General features: G+C 51.1%; 1 protein-coding gene across 1 annotated transcript in view; it reads right to left on the bottom strand.

Annotated features, from left to right (window-relative positions):
* LOC113204832 (uncharacterized) overlaps positions 1-6,900 on the bottom strand; it is a 35,647-nt gene extending 28,747 nt beyond the window's left edge. Inside the window, exon 1 of the mRNA XM_052269419.1 lies at positions 6,817-6,900. The gene's annotated coding sequence lies outside the window, so the exon portion shown is untranslated. The remainder of the gene's footprint in view (positions 1-6,816) is intronic.
* Between the last annotated feature and the right edge of the window lie 13,264 nt (positions 6,901-20,164).

The following is a 20,164-nucleotide window of genomic DNA, read 5'->3' as shown; positions in this document are numbered from 1 at the left end:
CCCGCCCCACCCCGCCTGCGCAATAAAACGAAAAGAATGAAATCGACCGATAATGCCCCTCCCGAAGTGGTCAGCGACACGCGGACGCACCTGTGTCTGTGTGCGCGCGCACGAGCGAGTGTGTGTGTGTGTGAGCGTGCTTGCACGCCCCGACAACAGCTGGCAAACACACTAAAAAGTTATACACTTCTGTGTTTGACGTGCCGAGTGCTGTGGTGGTGAGCGCAGAGTGCAATGTCCTTTCCCAAGAAAAGTGCGGACCCAGGAGAAGGTGCGTTCACATACTACGAGGATGTACATTATACCGAAAGAATTAAGAAATTGCACTGAATCAATCACTCCTATTTGAAGTTGACAAAAACTCAAGAACATTACCAAAAACTTTTTGTGCTGTTTTTCTGCTTTCATAATCTTTTACCTAACTATTCACAGTTTCCCTAGAGTTTTAAAAAGTATTCACGCACTACACCAAGAGATCTATATTATTACTCTAAAATTGTCCATCACATGCAGCATGCAGCAGCAGCCGCACATGCACACGGCCGCAGCTTTAGAAAGTTAGAGGAGCGCGGCGACGAAGAGAGGGTGAATGGAGCGGGTTTGACACACTGTCATGTCTGCCCCGGAGCCATCCGCCATGAGCCATGAGCCTCCGAGAGCAGCCGGCCGGGCAGCCAGCCAGCGAGCCCGGGCAGCCAGCCAGCTCGCTTTAAAGTGATATTATTACTGCTGGACGCGCAGGACGGAGGCCGCGGCGGCGGCGCTCTCGCTGCCTTGCCGGCCGGACAGCGGATGCCGGACAAGGACGCAGGCGCCGCCCCCCGAATCTGTCCGCGGCTGGCGCGGCTAATGGCCCTGGGAACGTCGCGTCGCACCGAGCGAGACGGCGGCCAGAGAAATGGACAGAGACGGAGATATAGGGGAGAGACGGGGAGCGACCGCGAGGACGACTTTTATTTTTTTCCTACTCTAGTTTCCCAAATTAGTTTGACGAGCTTTTTCCCTCAGGACCTAACGCACGAATGGCGTCCGCGGACTCGGGGCGGCGGCGGGGCCCTTCTCGTGCACGCGGTAATTTTTTCCAAAAATGTCTTCGAGTGACACATTCTAATAATTTTAGACCGGCACGAGAAAAACTTTTTCTTTAAAAAACAAGCAGATATAGCTGACACAGAATAAAAAGGTGCGACAAACACAGCGGGGTGACCTGCCACCACCACCACCACCACCCTATCGCTTCGTTGTGCAAGTGCCGGATCCTGGTGCGCATCCTTTTTTCGAGAGGGGCGCGCGCGCTGCCGACGCTGCTGACGCGGCCGCGGCGGAGAAACCGATAGAGTTCCGCGAGACGGAAATTACGCAGCGCTTGCCTCACAGGCTAACGAGGTGGCGGGCGCGCCAGGAGGGAGGGCTGGCGGGGGGCGGCAGGGCAGGACTCGGGGTGCGGCGCGGGGCGGGAGATCCGTATTGGTATTCACCCGGCGACGCAACGCGGGGCGGACACGGACACGCTGTTGTGTGCCGTGCGTCACCCGGCGCCACCCCCGCCCTCTACCGCGGGCGGCGTGCCCGTGCACACGCGTCAGCAGCGGGTCACTCCCCCACTTACATCACTGCGACGTGTCACCCGCCGGAGTCCATTCATTCATGCAGTCACCTACATCCTCAATCGTCGGCGATGCCCACCCAAGCATGAATCCATCCGCATTCATTCATTCAATTATTCATTCATTCGGGTATTGATGCATTCATTCATGCATTCATTTATTCATTAACTAACCCGTTTATTCTTTCCTTATTCCAAGGAGGGCATTCACGAATCCATCCAGTAATTCATTCATACTCCCATCTGTCCATTCTTTTATGCATCCTTCCATTCGTTCATTCATTGGTGCGTTCATCCATTCATTCTGTTTTACCCATTCATGGTTTTTTTATCATTTCATTCATGTAATTATCCATCCATTCATTCACGTATAGGGAAACACGACACATTTTTATCCAAGTTTAGTTATGCATCATTAGTGATAAAAGTGTCGTTAAGTGTGTCGGCGGTTCGGTCGGCGGGGTCCTCCTCCCCCATTCGGTCGAGCGACCCCGATGCGTATCGCCCTCTCCTTAATGCCCGCACTGATCAGCGCCGCCCAGACAGCTCTCCATCCCGTTTCCAATTTTCCCGCGTGGCTCGCTAGCTAACGAAGCGGCCGCAGGCGCCGCTCGTTCTGCAACACATTTATGGGTCCTTCTTCGAGCAAACAAGTAGCATAAACTGTAATCCCTGTTTCATAAAATACAAATAAAAAATTAAAATCATTTTAAGACAATCTTTAACGTGTAGATCTATTTAATTCAACTGTGTCGTGAAGGCAGAAATGGAGCTAATTTTTGCCGTTGGCGCCGTTATTTTGCAGTCTCCAATAGCATGATCATCTTCACCTCCGACTGGACAGTGAGGAAATATTTTTAGATGATTTTCATGTGTTTGCCTGCTAAAGAAATCAAGTTGATTTGTACGAAATGTATTTTAGAAATGAATAAGGGTGGAAGGCTCAGGATGACACAGTGGTTTCCGGTAATTTCGCCTAGCAAAACATTGATGCCTGGACAACATTTTTGATCAAATGTATGAGGCATTCGCCAGAAAACAATCACGCGGTCTTTTTCGTGTAATTAAAAAGAGACTACGGCAGTGGTGCGTGTGGGGGAGGAGGGGCGGGTGTTGCCCACCCGCTCGCCACGCCTCGCCAAGCTCAACCAAAGTGGCTCACAAACCTCACAAACACTGAAGCCAGGCCGCAGGAGCAGGAGGAGAAGGACCGGTTGGGCGTCGAAACATCGTGTGATGTGAACCAGATCAAGGTTTACACACACACACACACACACACGCTGGCTGCCCACCACTTTCTTCTCTTCAAGGAGGATGGGAAGGGGGTTCCGATGAGGACGAGAGGGGGCGAGAGGGAGGGGAGGGGGGAATTTCCCGCCCACGTGTTAGAAGGGCAGGGCCAAAGACAATCGCACGTCCACATTGTTTGAATCGCTCTCTTCTCCTCGCTGTCCGTCCCGCTTGCACCCGCAGCGACCGCGGCCGCCGTACGCAGGATCCGGTGGGTCCGGGCGGGCAGCGTGAGAACCAGACGAGTGTGGCGGCCGCGCCGGGCCGCACAGCCACCCGAGAAATAATTGGCACTGAAACCGAAATTTAGCGAGGGCTCCGAACAAAAGCTAGAGAGGAGAGCGGCGCAGTGCGCGGCTACGCTTCCGTGGTATACTTAACTTACGCAGCTCCGGGTGTATGGGGCAGCTGCTATAGGTGCAGGCGCATCAAACCAAGTCGTGGAATTACAAGGTCAAAGCAGCGCCTGCTCTTTAGAAATTTTAAATGTCACCGCTTTCAATCAGGTGGATTAAGTCTCGTCTTTATTCTTATTTTTGTTGATTAATTTTAGAATGACAAATGCTCTCAAATTTAATGCTTGGCCAACTGTAAGGGGTAACCGGAAAACCCTTGGAGTGTTTGAATGCTAGTTGCACTCCGAATGACAATCAGACAGATTTTGCCCATTGAAAGATGCGTCTGTTTCCACACCCTGCAAGATGCAATTCTGAAGCCTAAGTCGTGACAAATTTGTATCTACTGCCTGGACAAATTTTACTGAACCAAACAGAAAACACTAAGGAATTTGAAACAGAGATACGGGATTATGCACCTTACGCACCAACTATGGGGGCGGCGGAGCGGCCCAAGAGAAGGTAGAGGAGGAAAAGGATTGGGGAGAGAAGGGGGAAGGGGCGAAGATAGTGACCCCCACGGTGAAAGGGGGCATGGTACGGCCGCAGGTAGGGTCGAGCCGGCAGCAAGAGTGGGGGAGGAGAGACAGAAAAGGAGGGGAGGGGGGGGGGACTGCTTCCACCTGTTGCTGCGGTTTCTCCATGTGGGATGCCTCCTCGCCCCCTCCTCCTCCTCACCTGTCCCCCACCCCACCACCTTACCCACTCACTCGCTCACTATCCTCTGCCTCTTCTCCTCCTCTGTTCTCTGCGCCGTCTCCATTCTAATCATATTCCGACCCGCTATATCGCCCGCTCTTTTGCCTCTGTTCCTCCCTTCCCTTTTGTGTCGCTGTCCGCTCCTGGCGCTCGCGGGCCGCGAGCCCACCAGCACCACTCCCCTCCCCCCGTCGCCACGCCCGCCGCCGGCCGTCCCTTCACCCCTGCGCTGCGCTCTCACTTTCTGACTTGTGCTTTGTACACATATTCACTCGGGATGCAGCAAGCGCAAGGAGGGAGAGAGAGAGAGAGAGAGAGAGAGAGAGAGAGGTGGGGGGGGTGGGGAGGATATCGGGCCTCCGGCGCAGCCTGCGGCCGATCGTGCGAGTCGGACTCCTGCGCGGCCTGATGCTGGCCACTTATTAATTACCTCCCCGCGAAATGTCTCTCCCCCTCTCATTGCGAGTGAGTGTGCTTCTTTCCCCGCCCTCCCCCATCTCTCTCTCTCTCTCTCTCTCTCTCTCTCTCTCTCTCTCTCTCTCCCTCCCTCTCGTGTCCCCGGCATTAGGTCGCCGAGAGCAAAAGAGACAGAGAGACGCACGTGACGTGCCAACTGCACAATAACTCTTGACCCCAATACGCCGCGCAACCTATCGGAAGATGGCAGCCCATTTCACGAGCAAATCGAACGGCCCACGACTATACTTCTGCTCGACGATTAACAACCTTAAAGGTTTCCGATCTTTCTCATGTTAATCGCCGCGTTTGACTGCCAAGAGAAAGTAAATTCGTAAAAAAGGTAGTATACTTAAAAATTGCACACTGTTATGCAAACACTAAAGGAGAATTGATTAGTCCTGAATCTTTTGCTTTAAGCTTTTCTCTGCAATCTCAAAAGGCCTAAACAATTTCTCAGGGCAAGCAAAACTCCCGCGATCAAATTCGTGAAGTTGAGTCACAAATAAAACAGCGACGACAGCGACTGAGGGAGCACTTACTACACAGAGTATAAACCTGACGCAGCGATATTCCCACACACACCTGCCGTTGACCCGTTGAACTTGCGCGAGAGAGTGAGAGAGCGCAAGAGAGTTTCGGGTCCGCGGGTGCGAGCGAGACACCCGCGCCCTGGAAATGCGACACCGCCACAGAGGAGGACACCAGCGGCCGCGCCCCGCGCCTCATCACGTATTCGCGACTTTGCCACGATGATTCACGCTCTATGCGGATTTCCGTGACCCGGCGAAACGCAACGTGTGTGCGTGTGTGTGTGTGTGTGTGTGCGTGTGTCGCGCGGCCCACACGGAGAAAATAAAAGAAAGAAAAAAAGACCGAGCTCCGGCGCACCCCTTTGGCTTTTCACTGCTCTCTCTCTCTCTCTCTCTCTCTCTCTCTCTCTGACTCATTGAGTGAAAATCTCTTTTGGCGAAACCGTTCGTGTATAATGAATATTTCACCGACGGACAGCAACAAGTAGGCGAGCGAAAAAGACGCAAGGCGGACGCCGCCGGAGCTGTTGACAAAATAGCCGGACATTATGCGCACGAGAATGAAGGAGCGGCGCCGCGAGGGCGGAGAATGGCGACGGGGGACGGAGAAGATGTGGAGGCAAAATATATGGAGCGCGTCACAGTATCGCCTCCAGTCAAAGTACATAAACGGGCAGGGTGGTGCGGGAGAAAGGGAGAAAAGAAGGGGGAAGGATACGAGAGAGAGAGAGAGAGAGAGAGAGAGATTGATTGATTGATTGATTTATTTGGCTTAAGGTGAGGTACAAAAGGACTATAGAGTCCCGCTCGAGCACCGCACCGCTCTCATTACAATCATATACATAGCAATACAAAATCAAGAAAATAAAAGCAACATATTTGGGTTAAACCAGGTGAACAGTAGTATGGTACACAGTCAGTGATAGGTTCCTAATAGGGTTGTTTTAATAGTACGTTTGAGGGATGTGTTAGTGGCTAGGTGTAGGTAGTCATGTATGTGGTAGCGATTGTATGTGCGACAGAGAGAGAGAGAGAGAGAGAGAGAGAGAGAGAGCACAACTAGGCTCCTCCAGTTGGGGCCACTTTTCTTGTCAGCTAGTCGCGGAGGGTACGCCGCAAGCGGGTGGGCGGGCGCCACCGAGGGGCGCTCACACACACACACACACAGCTGCGGCAAATAAACGCCCATGTATATCTTTACGACGCGCGGGCTGAAATGAGTCAAAGTCGATAAACGGGGCCGTCCTAGAGATGAGCGGGTCTGATAGTGCAGGCGGGGCTGGGCCCCACGCACCGGGAGGGAGGGAAGGACAGGACAACTCTAATGAGAGTAGCGGGAGGGAGAGAGGGCGAGAGAGGGAGAGAGAGGGAGGGGGAGAGGGAGGGAGAGAGGGAGAGAGAGGGAGGGAGAGGAAAAAAGAGGAAGGGGGGGAGAGAAAGATGTCTGGGGCCCCTTTGCAATACGCGGCAACGAGCGATAGCCGGCGAGGAATCTCGCTCATCGAAAAATAATCGAGGCAAACAGATGGGGCGGGGCGAAGCGACGCACCGGGCCGCGCCGCGCGGCGGCGGGAACGTCGCGAAGATAAGAAAATAAGCAGAAAGGAGAGGCAGAAGCAGACCACTACCACCACCGCCACCACCACCAGGTTCATCAATCAACGCAGATCCTGATGAAGACCGGACCCGGGCTGGCCAGGAGGCCGGGCCGGGCCGACCTCATGTCGGCGACGCACCTCGGCTAATCTGTTTCGCAGAGGCCCCCCTGGCCGCCAGGCCAAGGTGGGCCGCAGATGCCTATCGCATCCCTCTTCTCTCTCCCTACCCCACAACGTACCTTTCTCTCTCTTAGAGGTATTGGTGGTGGTGGTGGTGCGTAGAGGCAGTGGCATCTCAAAACCGCAACGTCCGTTGGCGCCACCTGCACAGAGGGGTGGATGAGAAAATTAGTCGGTTTTGAAAATGGTGCACAGTTTTGCGGAAAGGACCAACTAGCTAGAAATTGTTTGTAAAACAGGAAAGCCGACAAGACTGTTGTCGGACTTATGCAAGGACTTATGCATGGTAGTGCCTATAACCAACCATACCTGTCCGCAATTTCCTCGATTTTGCGGCAGGACATTCAATGCCGCACCACGAATGGCTGCGCAACCCTTCGCCACCCTCAGGATCCCATACCTCCTTGCAGGACGGTCCCCAGGGCGGCGGCGGGTGAAACGAAAGCGATCTAATAAAATGCCGGAGTAACCGGCTGCCGTCCTGTCCGGTCGGCGGGTCTCTCTCTCTCTCTCTCTCTCTCTCTCTCTGGAGAGCGCGAGGGGAGAGAAGGGGGGGAGGGCGCGTGACCGGACACGCCGCGAGGATGAGGGGCAGAGCAGGGAGGCAGGAGCGGGCGACTCTCGAATGTAAATAACAGCTCGATTTCTTATTTGCTAGGGTGAAAGGAAGTTTTAAGACGGCGTTCGGCTGAGGAGGATGAGGAGGGTTTTCGTGTGGGAAAAGGAGGGAGGAGGGGGGTTAGGCGGGTGTCGGGGGCCGGCAGCTGTTTTATTCGTTATATACAGCACCGTGCCCGGAGATAAGTATCCAATCTAGACCAGCGAAATAGACAATATGTTGAGCTCGTTCCGGTCAACTTTCAGGGGGCTAGTAGTACGTGTTTCCGACCTCTCCTTCTGCTCCCGGACCAGAATAGTTGTAGTTAGTGGCCTAGGCAGGTGGGAGAGAAAATTAAGAGAAAGATCTCAGCCAGGTTCAAGGGCACATAGTGGAGAGAGAGGCTGCCGGTGCCGCCGCTCCGAACAAGCCGCAGGGTCAAGGGCGAAGCAGAGAGAGAGGTAGAGGGAGAGAGGTAGAGGGAGAGGGAGAGAGAGAGGTAGAGGGAGAGGGAGAGAGTGAGAATGAGAGAGCGAGAGAGAGATTATGAAGCGAGAGAAGGAAAGAGACAGACTACGTCAGCAGGACTGCAAGCAGCGTCGTGTGCAACCGACTTTTGTCGCTTCACCAATTTCGGGTGTAATTACTCTCTGCTCCTGGAAGAAAGAAACCTCCAATGACTAACAAGGCCCCTGGTCGGCAGCAACGGCCCGGGCCGCGCCGGGACGCGGACGGGCCCCTCGAATTTCACCGGCGGCACTCAATCCAAATAGGGCCTAAACGGGCCTCGGAATCTCCCCGGAGTGCTATCATCGGCTGCTGGGCCCCTCCTCTGGCCCTTATCAGACGGATGTAGGAATCTGCTCGGGCCGAAGGAGGCCGCCGGGTCGACCTGCTGCTCGCCCGACGACGGGCTGGTCAGCGGCATAAGCTGCACGGGTGAGCTGCTGCGGTTGACTGCGGCCGCTGCTGTTGACCGCGGGAGTGGATGTCGTCCGGCCGATCAACATATAAAGTACCGATTGACGGAGTGGATCTCCTACATTTGAAGTAGGCCTGCCCTCCCGTCCGACCGGCGCGACGCTCAGTATAATGTAATTCGACGCGCGAATTAGGGCAGTTTCTGCCGAGCGGGCCGCGCCGTCGCTGCTAATGCCGCTGCCGCAGCAGCGAACGCTCTCCGAGGGAAAATATGTATAACTTTCGCCGCGGCGCGCAAAAGTTGGAAAGAAACGGAAGTGAATCGGCGGCTGGCGGGTCGGGTCGCTGCCGGGTCAGACACACCCACCTATGCGCACCTCCCGCCGAGGCTGGGGTCGCGCCCACTCGCGCAGCCCGCCGGGGCAGAGCCATGACGAGAAATATGACACACGAAGTAAAAGCGGCCGGAATAACTATTGCCTCAGTAAATTAATTTGTTAGTAAGGTAGCATACGTGGGAAGGCTTTTCGCGAAAGTCTCCCCACTGTGGGTCAAACGGTTCACAATTTATGGGCATTTTAGTGTTTAATTTGATGGACTTCTTTGTGCAAGAACTTTTATATAAACGGTAAACGGTCTTCGATCTATGATAAACATCCTGGAAAACATGTACAGAGATGTACACAAATTTAGAAAAAAAAAATTGTCAGAAAAATTATTGTGAAACTGAACTTTTTGGCTAGAGAGCATGCTGCGACTACAAAACTAGGACGACTTCTAAAACAAGTTGACAGGTGTACCAAGTATAGAAAATACAGTACTTCTGAAATGGGCGTAGTTTTGAAGTTTTATTCGCTACTTCTAACCACAGAAATCGCCTCTGATAGGAATGTACAAGGGTTTCGAAAAATCACGCCGTTTTCACCCAAGCCCAAGCCCTTCCTTCAAATTACTCAAACTGTAAAACCGCATTAAGCAAGGGGAGAGGTTCGCCGCCGCCAGTGCGACCTCACTAGAGCCGGTACGGGGGAAAACAACAGCAGGCAGGAAGGCAAATATCTGTGCAAACACCAACGTCCCATTCATGGCAGAGAGCCTCGCTCCGCAGCGGCCGCGCCCAGGCACACCCCGGCAGCGCGTGCGAGCGAGACAGGTGCAGATAGCAGAGAAAGAGGATCCGGCCAAAAAAGCAAAGCCTCCGTCTTTCACTCCATTGTGGAAAACTTATGTTAATTTACAACATTTTGTGTAACTGGTTATTTACGCAAACGATGTGTTGAATAGTTTGCGATCTGTATATCTCAAATTTACGGTTTGAAAACGGAATTTTCTCATGTTCTGCCGTTGAGCCTTCACATATTTTCACAGTGCGCTACTCGCATTGTCTTCCCCTTTTCCTTCATCCTCTTGCCTCATCATACTAAATCCTGACTTGGATGCCGCGAGAAGGTGAAATTCGCGGTGAAATCTGAGCGGGCGCGGGCGGCCCGGGCCCACACGGTGAGCCATATCGCCCGATGTGCGCGAGACCAGCGCGAGACCCCGCCCGGCGGACCCGCATGCGTGCCGTGCCACACTCGTCATGCTGTTGCAGGTCCAGCCAGGCCGGCGTCATGCGTACTGCTTACTTTTTATTATTTCCAGGCGTATGAATTACTCCTGTGTGTACTCAAAATGTTGAACGGACACTGTGAAAAATATCTTGGTAAATTTGCATTACTTCTTTGCAATCTACGATTTACAAAATCATGTTTGTTAGAATAATGATCGCGATGTCGTAAATTTACGCAGCAGGACCAACCTGTCCTTAAAGCTCTTGTAGAAGTAAGGGGAATTTTCCTCATCGAATACAAATTCCAAGTCAGCGCAAATTGTCGTCAGAGATTTGTAATTATTTTACAATTTGAGGTCGTTCGTTTAATCGAATTTTTTTAACAATATCTAGTTAGAATTTTCCAACTAAAATCTACAAATATTTTTCAGAGTAGAAATTTTGATCAAATTGAATTTTTGATATTCGACATTCAAAAGAAACGCAAGCTCCTCAAGTGGACATTGGCTAGTTTAAAAAATAGTAGACATTGGCTAGTTTTTTAAAAAGGGACTTCAGTGTAAGGCATTCACAAAATTTTAATTAATTGTCGAAGACAATTTGCTGAAATAAAAATAAGTCGTCTCTTTCTCCCGTGACTCAGCCAGCAGCAGGAGGGTGAAAGTGACGCAGACGGGGTCTCTGTGACGGGGTGGGCAGCGGGCCGCGCCTGGCCACACGTGAGCCGTATGGTATGGGCCCCCGTTGTATGTAAAGCAAGCCCGCCACGCCCCGCCACGACAGAGACACTTTCCTAATCGCATTGTCTGGGCGGCGGGAGGGGAGCAGGACGGAGAGAAAAAATAACGGTGATAGAATGCGCAAGACAGTCACGGGGTGTGCCCGGGTGGGACAGCCAGCGTCGTGTGTAGATCACACACACGGTGACCCAGAGTGGTGACCGACTGATCCTCCGAAGAGCGATGTCGAGAGAGAGAGAGAGAGAGAGAGAGAGAGAGAGAGAGAGAGAGAGAGAGAGAGAGAGAGTAGACTTAAAATTTGGGGCGAGAGTGTAGCCAGAAATACAGGAGCAGCCAAGAAAGCGCCAACGCACAACAGTCGTTGAGGGTTGAAGGCTTAAAGCACACCGCCCACTTCCTAGACAATACCAGAGCACGCGTGTAAACATGCTGCCTAGCAGACAGGCGGAGCCCCGCTCCACCGATGTCACGAGGAGCGGGCATTGTCACCGCCTGACATCTAGGCAACACGTTTGCAGGGGTGCTAAGGGGTTGCCTACCTACAGCGCCGCATGCGAGAGACAGTCCGCACGACGCAGCGCCGTTTCGTGTCAGTTTGAGTTTGAAAGGTAGTATACTCTTTCTTGCACACTGCACTCACTCGCTAATAACAACGCGAGTGACGTCACAGCGCCCCTCTTTGCCCGACCCGCATGGTGGTGGCCTGCATGCGGCGATTGGCTGGCTGTGCTCAACTTTCATTCGGTGCGTGTGTCGGGGCGGCGGCGGCCGCAAAGCTCGTCCGCGCCGCGGGTTGCGTCGGCGCCGCGCACGTCCCGCCCGATAACGCTGCTGGCGTCGCAAAGCGTCGTGGCGCCACGCGCAGGAAGCGCCGTGGGGCAGGTCACGGCGCGGCCGAGCGAGCAGGTGACAAAGAGGGGAGGGGGCTGTAAAAGTTTAGAACTATGGCAATCCCATGTAGGTGCTCCAGTACGACACACCACCAGGAGGCAACTAAATACAAAACTTAAGCAAACAACAACAAACAAAAGATAATACAACTTTCTGTTGCTTTTTTCCAGCAGTTCTCACTGAATTGTTCTGCAAAAAGTTCTGCACCAGCTCGTCTTGCGAATTTTTAAATGATAAGCAATTATGAACAAACTGTTATTGTTTGCGTAGAATTTGTCCATAACTGGGTATTTAAAAAAAAACGCTGCAGATTTTTGTTTATAATAGATCACAACAATTTAGTGAGTACTTGTCGTTTATAGATTCTAAGTAGCTATCACCCCTGTTCCTGAAGCCATTTTTGCCATATTACAAGACTTTTGTCCTGAAGGACGTTTTCGGGACGCACTGCTCTGGTGGATTTCTCGTTCCGTCTGCCCGGCCTGCTCTGCCCAACCACGCGACCACACATTTGTTGGCACAGGATCTATCCACGTCACTCTCCCTGATAAACGCCATGCATGACGCGGTGAGCACGCCAACTCCAGATGGGCAGTGCCGGGCGGTGCCGACGCCGTGGGGCAGCAGGTGTCGTGTCCGAGCCGCGTGTCGGCCAGCCACCGCGCTGTGAAGGGTCATCGCGTCCAGAGGCGAGGCGTATCTCGTCATGTGGCGTAGTGCTTTCACCAGGCCCCCTTCGTCCCTTCTCTCCTCCTGCCCTCTCCTCTCTCTCTGCTGCTGCTGTATCCCGGCCTTCAGCGTTGCGCAGCGTGCCGACACGACGGGCCAATAGCTGGACGTTATTTTTATTGAACACATTAAGGGGAATTTTTTGGACCTGTGATTTATCATTACTGATATATAAACCATAAGTGTGCAACTGCAAATTGAATGTTTGAAAATTTGTCTCACCATAGTCGACCGTAGTACACTTGCAAGTGTTCAACAGTTCAACTCGGTAGTTGTGCACTTGCAAGTGCGCAACTCCTCTGTTGAACACTTTCCACTAACTAACCGTCCCGTCACAAGGAGTTGAAGAAAGCCAAGGTCGACAGTAACCAATATAATATTTTGGAAAAACTTGAACACAAAATGCCAAGTTGCAAGAAGACTTAGGCAAATAAACTGAGGAGACATTTGTACAAGTTTTTCAGTCGAAAAATAAATTACTGTTGTACGTCTTTCTCTCCTGTACCCATTTACTTTACAAACGTGTGCCTAAACATGTATACTGGGCGCCATTAGCCCTACACTCTCACCGAACAGTCCGTCCGTCTCTCTCCCGCTCATTACGCCGGGAACAAAGGGCAACGCGGCGTCGATAATCAGTGGCCGCTGCCAATAGGTGCACGGTGCGCTATTGGCAGGTACATTAGCGGCCACAAAGGGCCCTGCGCGATGGTATTCGGGAACCAGAACGGTACAGCGGGGCTGCGGCGTCTCGTGATCCCGACTTGCATTATGTGGGGTGTCTTGGCGGTGGCCGGGTGGTAGAACAGCGCGGTAGATCAACCAGTACCCCCTAATCACCATACGGAGCCGAGGGTGGGTTGTTCATATGGTGATCCATCGGCGTTGGCCAAGGGAGCGAATGTGATGATCGGTGTGTGTCGTGCCCAGTCGTGCCTCTTCCTTTCTCCCTTTACTCATTTTAAGGTCAGTTCGCTCCGCCTGCCCCGCCTCCTCTCCATGGGCGTGGCTGGCGAGATGTCTGTCGCGGTGACACCGCACTATAGGGGCGTTGTGAGCCGCGCGCACTACAGTACACCTCAGAGGTGCGCCTCGGGACCTGCCAGCTGCCGCCTGCCATCCGTGATCGGTTGCTTTAATTTCTTGGCGGCTCCACCACCCGCCCCGCGCCCCGCCCCGCTCCGCGTCCGGTCCAGCAGAGCCGCCCCTCGCCGCCCCTGCTGCTGCCGACCGGCCGGGGTCCGGTCCGGTCCAGGCTGGGCTCGGCGGTATGAGACAGTTCTAGCTGGGCTGGGCCGGGGCCGGGCTACATGGCAGGCAGTGAAAGCAGGCGGGGGAGGGGCCCGCACGGCCTCCAGCACGGCCTCCAGGACCTTCACCTGCAGGGCGGTGAAGGTCCCGAATGTTCGTCCGTCATTAAGTCGTTTTCGATTATGATAGTAATGGTGTCCATTTGTACTTCAATGCTCACGTGTACTTCCGATGTTTAGCGAAAAGGGCAGGTACTGATTGCACTTTATTGCACCTGCCTCACAGCCAATCACAGCGTGCCTGCCCTAGGACTCCGCAGGGCAACCTTCCGGAGGATGCCGCCCCGCCCTCTGCGGCGCGCCACCACCGGACCTCCGGCAGCGACGCGCCGAACGACCAGACAAAGTTGCAGGACCAGCCAGCCAAGGTGAGCTCAATAAGGAGATGGTATGCAAATAACGACGGCACAATTTCGCACGAAAAATTATCCGACAGGCGAGAGGACGGCATCTGTGCCGCGCGTCTGGGCCCCGGTCCAGAAGCTGTCCCTCCCTGGCGCCCGCCCAAGGCAAGACCGTGTATGCCGCTGCCTTCACCTGGACCCTCCCTCACCTGGTCGCCACGCCACACCCTTGCCCGGCTCACTTGAGCAGCGAGGTCAGGTATCGACTTGAAATTCATAGTGACGAGCAAAAATGGGCTGTCGTAAATTTACGAAATATTTTGAAAATGGTGAATACAAAATGTGTTGTAAATTTACAAAGAATCTTTTTAATGCATGGTGCCACGTAGTGCCACCACCACACTCATTCACCAAAACAGCCACACAACGACGAGTTTTTCCCGCGGCGGCGGCCGCTGCGCCAGGGGAAAGGAGTTTGGCCGGATGGGAGCAGTGGGACGACACTGTAAGAAAAATATAATGTATGCAAACTTGAAACCATACAAACAACTAAAATTTGTTATGTAGATTTTACATAAAATTTCCTGGTGTGCTGTTGTGTTGTACAAAGCCAAGAACCTTGCGCGGGAAAGAAAAATGTTGCAAATATGTAGCTCGCAAGCAACAAAGCAGGCGGGTGACTGAAAGAGTATAAATTGTCCTTACATCCTCTTCCTCTGGAATAGTCAACACCAACTTGGAACTTTCTTGCCCTGGGCACTTAACATTGTTTAGATCCCAGACAGGAACTTCTGGGTGCTCTAAACATTTTGCTCCGTGAACAAGTCTTATTGGCTGGCTTTGCATTTTTATTACCACACAGTTAACTGTTGAAATCTAATGGTATTCGTCGTGTTGACGCCTTTGTTTTGAAGCACAATTATTTTATCGTTGCAGTCAGTTACCAACCCAAGAGTAGCCATATCTGAATATTTTATGAAAACCAATCCCTTTTAGAAATAGATTAAGAAATCTAAAAATATACTACTTTCTTTGACCTACCAACGAGTAGACCTGCCTACCTAACAAAAACAAAAATATTCACGACTTGTTGGTGGACCTAGGTCAGAAACCGTTACGACATTAAAACCAACCATCTGGAGCATTTTGATTCCGTCCTCAGTCAAATAAGCCAAAAGGAGGGTATAGGCACCGTACTTCTAACTAAAAACAAACAACAGAAAGGTTGTTCACGCCACGAGACAGCAATCTTAGCATGGAAACAAGAGGGGTTGTAAAAGAATGTTCGTACCCGTGCGATGGAAGTGACTGCCCCTCACGCTGAGGTGGCCGGCCGGACCCTCTGGCCGGACCCACGAGTCATAGGAGGAGTCGCCCGGGAGGAGCCCTACGAGGCCCAGGAGGAGACCAGCATGGCCGGTAGTGAAGGGAAGGGAAGGGGCTTTCGCCAGCGGTGTGTCAGCGCGGCGCAGGGGCCTTCCGCCGCACCTGACGCAACACAAGTCCCGTTAGGAAGGGACGCTTCTGTCTCGGTCACACTCACACTGTCAAAATTATTCGCAGATTGAAGGGGGGAACTTAAAAAAAACAAAAAAAAACATACATTCTTGACATATATGTCAACTTACAAGTTTATATTGTATGATTACGAGATGGTGATCTTACACTATCGACTTAAATCTTCGCCAGGAGCAAAAAATATCAGTTGTGAGAAGACGATTGCATTTATGAATTTATACATAATCGTTTGTAAACCAAAATTATAATTTTTAAATATATTGTAAAATGTATTTGTTAAAGGAACACCGCCGAACTGGGCCGCTGCCATATGCCGAGACGTGCCTCTGTGTTCTCCATTTTATTATTAAGCGATCCAACTGATACAGAGGATGATATGCGACCCTCGTGAGTCCTCATTTTACAAGACATCTTTATTACTGCGCTTTTGCCGAGTGTTTCCCAACTTGTGCAATGTGTCGCAAGTGCGCAGTGCTGTGCGTACTTTTAAAGCGTGCTGGAGATGAACTAGTAAGGTTTTTTTTCAGCAAATAACGACACAATCGGTGCGTCTGCTAGGTTCCAACAAAGTTCTAGAGTAATTTGGTAATTTTGTTCAGGACAGCAGGAATTTGCTTGAACAATATTTTAATGTGACTGCGTAGTATGTACTGACAATATCACTCACGGAACGTACTTACGTGCCGTTTTGCGCCGTGCGCACACACGCCCCTCGCCTGCCGTGTTGTGGGTCAGCTCGCCGAGGAGGCCCGCCGGCAGCGAAAGGGGCGGCAAATGTGTCATGTGTGTTTGTCGCGGATTCCAAGCAGCAGGAGCCCCGCAGCAGCAGTCGCCATTCCGCTCCACACGCGCCACTCGTTAAGCAGTCTAATAAATCTGATTTGCTGTGAGGACTGAAAGAAAGAAAAACACCACGGGCCACAGAGGCTCGCGAGACGAGGGAGAGAAAAAGTCGAGAGAGGCGCGAAGATCGTGCAGCAGGAATGGCACCAGGACTACCCACTGGGACCGCGGGGAGCGACACGCGCCCAATGTTTTGTTGCTCTTTTTGTCACGCGTATCAGATCAAAAAGGTGACAGGTTTGAGAACAAAATAAAAATAAATGACTACACCCTATAATTTTAATTATAAAAATTAAAATATAATTTTAAGAGCCAACTTTCTTCTGCTATCAGTGATGGGGCTTCTGTTAAAATTCATGATCTTGGTTTCGACAAATTTGTTGTATACTTTTACAATAATTAATTTTGACGTTGGAAAATTGGCTTGAAAAATTATTTGAATGCACAATTTGTGATAGATATCTCTCACGTAAACATAAATTTGGTGAGCATACTAATTGACTTTGTTGTTCAGCAACAGGTGTAGCAATGATAGTATATAACACAAACACATGAGTTTTAGTCTGATGACAAACGTAGCACAGACTTTTTATAGTTGGACAAAAAAAGTGTACAATTTTCTACAACATTTCTAGACCTTCGTTTAAAATAATTGTGTTAAACAATTGTATTAAAGCAGAGGCAGTCGTCAGGTAAAAACTATTTTCAACAGTGGGCGGGGTGAGGGCAGGGGTCAACTCCGCCGAATACCAAAAAAATGAAATATAGAAGAGGAGTGTAAGCAGCGTTCGGAAGGATGTTTAACGGGCCAGTGGCCCCCCGTGTGCCTTACGGTCCCGCGAGCGGGGCGGGGCGGGCGGCGACGCGACGGTGCGGCCTCCGGAGGTCGCGGCTCAACTCGTCATTGTTTCAACCGCAGCGCGCTTGTTTAATGTTTATATTTCAATTGAGCTCACCGCTCGCGTACCGCAGCGTGCCACGGCGGCCACGGAATGCACCCATGTCCCCCTTGCTGACCCCCCGAAGGGACATACGTATACTGTCAAAAGTAGTTATAGGTCTTTACGCGAGGATTTCCCATGAAAAATGCAAAGTTGTACGACAAAAATTTTAACTCGCAAAAAAAAAACAAAAGACAAACAAGGCTTTACATATTTATTCGTATCTATTCAACGATCCCAAATGGTCGCAGTCAAAAATCGTACACTGACCACATTGTTTGTAAATCGTAAAACGGAACGGAGAAAAATATTGCAAACTTGCAAATACATATTTTTTTCAGTGAAAGGGCCGCTGGCTACTAGGCCAGAGATCCTGCCGCTTGGTGTGTGTGTGTGTGTGTGTGTGTGTGTGTGTGTGTGTGTGTGTGTGTTTCAGTCAGGCTCGGGGGGTCGGTCAATGGGCTGCTGTTTCCTTCCGTTTTCGAAAAAGAAATTATCACCTCCAGTCTCCGGCCGTGTCAGGCCTGCCAGGCCGGCCAGGCAGGCCAGCAAAGCAGAGCCAGCGGGAGCCTCGGCGGGAGCCCGTCCTCCTGCTGCTGGACCCGGTCCCCGGCGCGGGTCCCGCCAAAGGCAGCCAAAGGCCCTGCTATCCGCCAAAGGCAAGCCGGGAGCATAGGAACCCTTGGGGCCCAACCTGTTCCGAAGAATGTTAATCAAAGGAGGCTCGCGCGGCGTGGCGCTGCGTGGCGTGGCGTTGGAGCGGCGTTGGAGCGGCGTGGCGGAAGAGGGCACACGCTCTTATTGTCTGTCAGAGAGAATGGAGTCCATCACGGGGGCCCACCAAAGCAGACCAGGGCGGGGCGGGGTGGGGCGGGGCGAGGCGCTGCGGGGCGGGCGCCAGGGGGCTGGCATGGCACAGTTAGAACACGATGATGATGATGATGACGACGCCCTGATCAGAACCTGTACGTGAGAATGGCCGGCTATAATGAGCCGCATGAAGGCGGCCCCCGGGACAACAGGTGCAGCGATATGTCACCTCGATAGCGCGGGAAAATAAAATGCGGATACGGGGTAACACTACATACGACAAGCAGCTCAGAACTGTTGTTGAGGTTTCCAATGCCTGGAGAGGAGCTATTTTTGTACGCAGATTTTGCACTTGCACATCTCCATTAAATTAAAATTTGTCATTTGTCAATAAAAAGGTATAAGTTGCTTACCTAGCCTAGAATTTTGTCTGAAATCAATAGAGACAAATTTGCGTCGCACAAGATACGAGAACGCATCTCATGCTGGGCACAAACTTGCTCCTTTTCATTTAGAGTGTGAGACAAAGTACCAAAGTGCGGAGACAATCATCAGTACTTTCGGGTCGACTTAAGTCAACTAAAGTAAACTGAAGAGGCTTTCTACTAGCTCTGCTACATCGACACAGAAAAATCACTTAGAAAACAAGACTTATCACAAATGCGGGAGATTCTGTGTCAAACCCGGAATTCTTAAACAGAAGTGTATGTGACAAAAAGACATAAGTGAAAGTGTGCATTCAAATCAAGTCACACTCAGAAAAGTGTGACAACCATTGCACACGCTCTTCTATATCAGACGAGTATAACTTTTTGACTATTAGTCACACACTTTTCTATAAGGGTGGATTTGAAAATTGTGTCAAATTCGTGTCCCTGGACCTTTAATCTTGAATGCGAGGCACACGAACATCGTTCGGAGTCGAAACGCATGCAGAAGATCGAGATGGACTAGGAACACAACTCAGTTTCGTCAATTTTGACACCAGCAGGTCACGGGGATGACAGGAAGGGCCAAGATACGGGTTTTTGAACAAAATAAAAATAAATGACTACACCCTATAATTTTAATTATAAAAATTAAAATATAATTTTAAGAGCCAACTTTCTTCTGCTATCAGTGATGGGGCTTCTGTTAAAATTCATGATCTTGGTTTCGACAAATTTGTTGTATACTTTTACAATAATTAATTTTGACGTTGGAAAATTGGCTTGAAAAATTATTTGAATGCACAATTTGTGATAGATATCTCTCACGTAAACATAAATTTGGTGAGCATACTAATTGACTTTGTTGTTCAGCAACAGGTGTAGCAATGATAGTATATAACACAAACACATGAGTTTTAGTCTGATGACAAACGTAGCACAGACTTTTTATAGTTGGACAAAAAAAGTGTACAATTTTCTACAACATTTCTAGACCTTCGTTTAAAATAATTGTGTTAAACAATTGTATTAAAGCAGAGGCAGTCGTCAGGTAAAAACTATTTTCAACAGTGGGCGGGGTGAGGGCAGGGGTCAACTCCGCCGAATACCAAAAAAATGAAATATAGAAGAGGAGTGTAAGCAGCGTTCGGAAGGATGTTTAACGGGCCAGTGGCCCCCCGTGTGCCTTACGGTCCCGCGAGCGGGGCGGGGCGGGCGGCGACGCGACGGTGCGGCCTCCGGAGGTCGCGGCTCAACTCGTCATTGTTTCAACCGCAGCGCGCTTGTTTAATGTTTATATTTCAATTGAGCTCACCGCTCGCGTACCGCAGCGTGCCACGGCGGCCACGGAATGCACCCATGTCCCCCTTGCTGACCCCCCGAAGGGACATACGTATACTGTCAAAAGTAGTTATAGGTCTTTACGCGAGGATTTCCCATGAAAAATGCAAAGTTGTACGACAAAAATTTTAACTCGCAAAAAAAAAACAAAAGACAAACAAGGCTTTACATATTTATTCGTATCTATTCAACGATCCCAAATGGTCGCAGTCAAAAATCGTACACTGACCACATTGTTTGTAAATCGTAAAACGGAACGGAGAAAAATATTGCAAACTTGCAAATACATATTTTTTTCAGTGAAAGGGCCGCTGGCTACTAGGCCAGAGATCCTGCCGCTTGGTGTGTGTGTGTGTGTGTGTGTGTGTGTGTGTGTGTGTGTGTGTGTGTTTCAGTCAGGCTCGGGGGGTCGGTCAATGGGCTGCTGTTTCCTTCCGTTTT

The sequence above is a fragment of the Frankliniella occidentalis genome, unplaced genomic scaffold (assembly GCF_000697945.3).
Source record: "Frankliniella occidentalis isolate FOCC.00 unplaced genomic scaffold, Focc_3.1 Scaffold91, whole genome shotgun sequence".
NCBI lineage: Eukaryota > Metazoa > Arthropoda > Insecta > Thysanoptera > Thripidae > Frankliniella > Frankliniella occidentalis.
The sequence above is the reverse complement of the archived record's forward strand: the minus strand, read 5'-3'. Positions and strand labels throughout refer to the sequence as shown.